Source organism: Lynx rufus, unplaced genomic scaffold (genome assembly GCF_022079265.1).
Source record: "Lynx rufus isolate CCGP_SWC_20201006 ecotype Redwood Valley unplaced genomic scaffold, mLynRuf1.p SCAF_1, whole genome shotgun sequence".
Classification (NCBI taxonomy): domain Eukaryota; kingdom Metazoa; phylum Chordata; class Mammalia; order Carnivora; family Felidae; genus Lynx; species Lynx rufus.
The window spans coordinates 235,629,876-235,635,875 of record NW_025814823.1 but is presented as its reverse complement, the minus strand read 5'-3'; positions in this window follow the sequence as shown (position 1 = coordinate 235,635,875).

Sequence of the window (6,000 nt, the reverse complement as noted above, 5' to 3'; positions counted from 1 at the left end):
TTGCGCATTTGGTTTGTTTTCACACTTGCTTGAGATAATAGGCTGATATTAAGACCTAGACCCCGGGCCGCAGTCTAACTCAGGCGCTTGGCTGCCCTGAGACGCTGCTTCCCTAACTGGAGAAGAATTACTCCAAATTGTAGTCCTCGGTAAGCTGTACTCAAACTGTATCCATTTTCATTCTTCCTCTCTCCCTTTCCTTCATTTCTTTTTTTCTGTCTTTAACTCTCTCTCCCCTTCCTCCCTCCCTTCCTTCCTTCCTCTCTCCCCCCTCCCCTCCTCCCTTCCTCCTTCCCTCCCTCCCTCCCTCCCTTCCTTCCACTCCTCTGCCTGCCTGCCTAAATATATTCCTTTCTCAGTGCCAGTCTTTGCCCTCATCCTTTCTTCTGCTTACCGTTGCATTTCCTGAGTTACAGATCAGTGCCCCCGGTGAACCAGTCAGCCTTTCCAAAGGCTGAGCTCCTGAAACGCCCCAAGGCATCCTTCCCTTAGCCCCGGGCTCTCCCTTCATTGCTACACTTATTGCTTATTCTTGTCTCTTCCTTCTCCTCTGCTCCTGCTTTGTGGATTGCCAGCTCCCACATGCATTCCATGTTCGCCTCAATGCCTGCTGCATACTGAACACACGTCTCTTGGACTGAACTGTTTAAGCTGTGTGGCATAGAACACGTGCCCTTACAAGTACAAGCATCACTGGATGAAACACCCACGAATCACACAGGACATTGCAGGGTGGCGTCGGAATTACTGGAGCCAGAAAACAAAAAGTGCAGGAACAAGGTAATGACAACCTCCATACATACGTTGTCAGTGCCTTTACAACTCTGCCGCTTGAAGAACATGGTTGACTCTGGCCTTGTGAGTCAATCAGTCATTTCATGATTTTTACAATATTTCTGAGGCTATGATGAAATCCTACAAAGTATTTCTAAAAGAGAAAGGAATATATTTAGGCAGGCAGGCAGACAGGTGGAAGAAAGGAAGGAAGGAAGGAAGGAGAGAGTGAAAGAAAAAAAGAAATGAAGGAAAGAGAGAGAGAAAGAATGAAAATGGATAGAGTTTGAGTACAATTTACTGAGGACTACAATTTGGAGTAATGCAGTTCAAGATTTAATGAAAAAAGGAATCGATCCTTGTACCTAAGGATGAGGGCCAGAGGAAATGCAACACAGGACGCTTGAGATTAGATGGCAGATGTTTCTAGAAGTGTGCCCCTCCGTGGGGTTGATCAAGACTGCGATGTGCAGCAGGGGACGTCTGGTCTACCTGGCATGGCTCGGTCCCAGGCCTGGGCTGTGGATTTCATTTCTGGTTGTGAGAGCCCCGTGGTCCAGGATGATTCATGAGTACGTTCGTAGTAAAATAACATTGACTTGGGAGCCTCCAACTGCTCAATTTCCACATTTTGCAGCCAGATAGAACTTCAGAGAAAATAAAATAGGGAGTGGATGAAGATCCCAGGGCGAAAAGATGGCACCGTTTCCTCGTCCTGTTCTCTCAGTGGTGTCTCTGCCCACTGTTTTCGTGCCTTCGTATCACCACAAGAGCTGAGCCCTCTTCCCCGCCGGCTTCTTGAACTGAACCTTTCCTCCACCCTCACTCCTGCCCGGGATTATTGTTCCAAATGGCTGTTTCATTTAGGTAAGAAACAAAAGTATTGGAAGGCTAACTGCTCAAAACACTTACTTTTATGTGGATTTTAAAAGACAAATTTCAAGCAAAGCCTTTATTGATGGTGGCTTTAATGAATAACGTACGATCTTGAAGACACATAATAGTTTTAAGTTTTACTTAGCATTAAGGAATGACTAGGCATTCAGTTGATTACTATAAAGATAATAATTCTTTGATCTTATTAGACAGATAAGCATGCATCCATGACTCCAGGAAACGGGAGAGATTTCACAAGTAGATGGAATAGGCTTGTAACAGGATTGTGAAGTTGAAGAACATTAAGATTATCAGGGATTTAACGTATGAAATGGTTTAAGTCACCTTCACAGTTGAGAGCCCTTTAGACCTAAAGTGGATTATTTCTCCTCCACTATTCACCCCAAAGTGAATGCCAGAATGCTTTCCATTTTTCTCAGTTACTGTCTACTTTTAAAATATGTTAAAGTAAGTGGATCAGACTGGCTTTCCAGGTAGTTTACAAGATCTCCCTCAATTTAGACCAGGATTCAGAGCCCCGATGCTCCAGTGTGAATGGCTACTAATCAAGGTATAAATAAAACGTGTCTTGGAAAAACCACATTACAATGCAATCCATGTAAATAGTCTCTGTTTTCCCAGTGATCTCTGACATGACAAACAGTATTTTCCAAGCAGATAAAAAAGATTCTCTTTGATAAAATAATTACTTTAAATACCTAGTGATCTTCCATTTTGGAAAGGTAATAAAGAGAACGTGTCAAAATCCCGCTTGTCCACTGTTCTTGGCAACTTGCAAGGCTAAGCCAAGCTGATGGCATCTCTATCAGGAAACGAATCACGGATTCTGATGAACCAGCCTCACTCCCCTCTCCCACATGAGTTCTGGAGACGCCTGTAAGACGCGGGGACTGACGACAGGTGACACAGACCTCCCGTTCTGCAGTACCAGGACTGGGATGAGGCATCCTGCTCGACTCAATCCACACAGTCGTGGGCTTGTATTTGAACGTATTTATCACAATTTTGTTTATTATGTATCTTTCCCCACAGGAACCGTAAGGTCCACGAGAATAAAGATCTAGTCTGACTTTCCTAATCCGCTGTCCCCATTGCCAGGAGAAGTACCCAGCACATAGCTGATATAGTTGAATCTCAATAAATATCTCCTGGATAGGATAAGTAACTTTGTGAAAAGGCAGATAAAAGTAATTTTTATACCTTCATGCTTCAAGTTCTGACATTCGGGAGGTCTAAGTCATTGAAGTATGCAGACACTTACGGTCTTAATTATTCCGAGATTGCTTGAATACAGATTTAAGTAGCAATTATTTCAAGAGCTTTTATCGGGCCCCCCGTACGGAAGCATAGCAACAGAGAACCAGGGGAAGGTGATGCAATTAAAGATGCTTTGTCTTTGAGCTCGAGGCCGGTCTCTCTCATTATAGGACCCTAAAGCGGTGAAGCCAGCTGTATTTGGCAAGTCAGGCTTCCTGGGAAAAACACATCTTTTTCATTTGCACGGAAGGTGGAAGGTCACACAATCTGTCCCTGGGTAATTATGCTGCTGAAGACAAGACGCCACAGCGGAATGAGCGAAGAGAGGAAGGTCGTGTGGTTCCTGGTGACTCATCCCGCCACACTGGGCAGAGAGGCGAGGCCACGTCAGTGCCGCAGACCCAGGGGTGGGTGCCACGGACTCCTGGACTGAGGTGCAAAGTCATCTTTACCTGCAGCGACGCCCAAGTGCTTAGCTCCCTCCTTTTTTTCTTTTTTTAATATGAAATTTATTGTCAGATTGGTTTCCATAAACACCCAGCGCTCCTCCCAACAGGTGCCCTCCTCAGTGCCCATCCCCCACCCTCCCCTCCCTCCCACCCCCCATCAACCCTCAGATTGTTCTCAGTTTTTAAGAGTCTCTTATGGTTTGGTTCCCTCCCTCTCTAACTTTTTTTCTTCCACAGAGAAGAAATATTGGTTGCCAAATAAATATTGTGCAGACCCTGTTTGCCTAACTCTGACGCTCAGTCGGTATCTCCCGGTAAATGCTAACTGACCTCTGTTTTCCAGAGAATTCCGCGTCACAGTATGACCTGGACGTGTAGAGCACCCTGCTCTCAGAGACCGCTAGTAACGAACGAGGTATTTGAGGCATCGTCCGTATTTCCCTTCAGAATTCTCTCCGGTGTGCTCTGACCTAAGATTTTGAAGGTTATTTATCTTATTTTTCTGAGAAGCTCTGTTTCAATACAAGCCTGAGGTACAATCCGCAGAGACGACATCAGTTTCTTTTACGTGGGAGCTTCTCCCATAGTGAATAAAAGTGTGTTTGGCAGTTCTGATCGCCTAGATGGGTAACGGGCACCCATCCAGCCTTGGTGGATTACCTGGTTATTTTGTTAATTAGCATCACGTGGCAAAGCTCTTCCGCTCTCCCCGGGGGTGTCAATGTTGTCAATGTGCCCCGTTTCACAGGCAGCCTTGAGGGAAGGAAGCACAGTAACACAGGAGGAGGTATCACACAGGAGGGAAGAAATCTGTGGCCTCATGGAAAGTGAAAGGTGCTGGGCATTCATGGTTATGCTAATTAGCGGGAGGCCCCTAGCGGGTCTGAGTCTGGACCCTGCATCCCTCCGCCTGCTGGCCTCTCTCCAGACCCCGGCTTCCTGCACGACCACCCGGTCTCACCAGCTCCACTCCGCACAGCTTTTCCTTCCCCTTCTCTCCTGACCCCTCCCCACCTGAGCTCCCTCTGCGTCACTCTTTCAGAGGATGCTTTCTCCTCTCCATTTCTTGCGCCCCCAACCACAGGTGAGCTGATCGGGGATAACAATACCCAGATTTCTTCTCAAAATTTTTGTTAACTCCGAACGAACAAAAGTAAGCTTCTTGATACCCTCCATGACCTCGTGTAGACCACCAGCTACCCTTCCCGGCCTTCCATGTGACTGTCTGCTAAGGGACATGCAGCCTGACTCTCCGGGCAAATCTGAATTCCTCTCCTTTCCCTAGACACCCTGGTGCTTTACCACTTCTGCCCTGTCTTCCTCCACCATATGGCTTCCTGGTTGATTTCTCCTGCGAAGCCTTTTTGGCCTTTTCCATGAAGCCTTCCCTGATTCCCCCAGGCAGAAGGAAGCAAATCAGAAATCCCCACGGCTAAATGGCCAATGAATACATGAAAAGTCTTCAATATCTTTAGTCATCAGGAAATTGAAAATTAAAACTTCAGGGAGACATGAGACCACCTCATACTTACTAGAAATGCCAAAATTTTTGAAAGACGCAAAACAGCAAATATTGGTGAGGACTTGGAACGAATCAACGATCTCGCATATTATTGACGGGGAAATGAGATGGCACAACCCCCTTAGAACCATTTCAGGAAAGCTGGGGCAGCTTTCTTATCACCCTAGACCTTCCCAGTCATTCCATAACTAGGCATTCGCCCGAGGGACACGAGGGTGTATGTTTACAAAAACACGTGCACAAAAACGTTTATTCGAAACGGACAAGAACTGGGAATGATGTAAGGGACCATCCGTGGAAGAAGGCAGACACAAATTCTGGCACATTCATACAATAAAATTATACCCAGCAGTACGGAAGAGCAAGTACTGCTGGGTGCCATGACATGGGTCGGTGGCCACCAACGTCGTATAGGGCGAAAGAAGTCTCACGAAAGAGCGCGGACTTTGCGAAGTCCTAGAGCCGGCAAACTGGCCTATGGTAGAAAACATCAGAATCCGATCTGCGGGGATGAATTTGTGGTTGACTGAGGGGCAACATCGGGGCTTTCTGGGTGACGGGAATGCTCCGTATCTTGACAGGGGGTTGGGTTGCAGAGATGGGTGCATTTGTCAAAATGCAGTAGATGTGCACTTAACAGCTGTCCAATTCACGATAGGTAAAAATCACATTGAAAGAAAAGAACATGTACATAGATACTGATCTCGTTAACCTTGTAGATATGAAGTTTTTTAGCGGGAAGTGTGCCAATATATGCAATAGATTTTAAAATACATCAAAGATAAAACAGTGTGGTGGATGGAGGGAGGTATGGATTGATGGGCTATTCCATGTGAAAAAGTAGGTACAGCAAAATATTAATGGTAGAACCTGGATGATGGGTATATGGGCATTCATGCTAAAATCCAGTCAACCACACTATCTGTTTGAAAATTTTTGCCATAAAGCATTGAGAAAAAATGAAATCCCACAACAATCATCTTTCACTGCCTCTGGGATTTTTGATGTCTCTAAGGTTCTTCAATTCCCCATGCACAGAGCCTAAAGTATGGCAAAAATCAATAAATGAGTAGTTTTCAAAATGTGGCCGGTGAATCCACC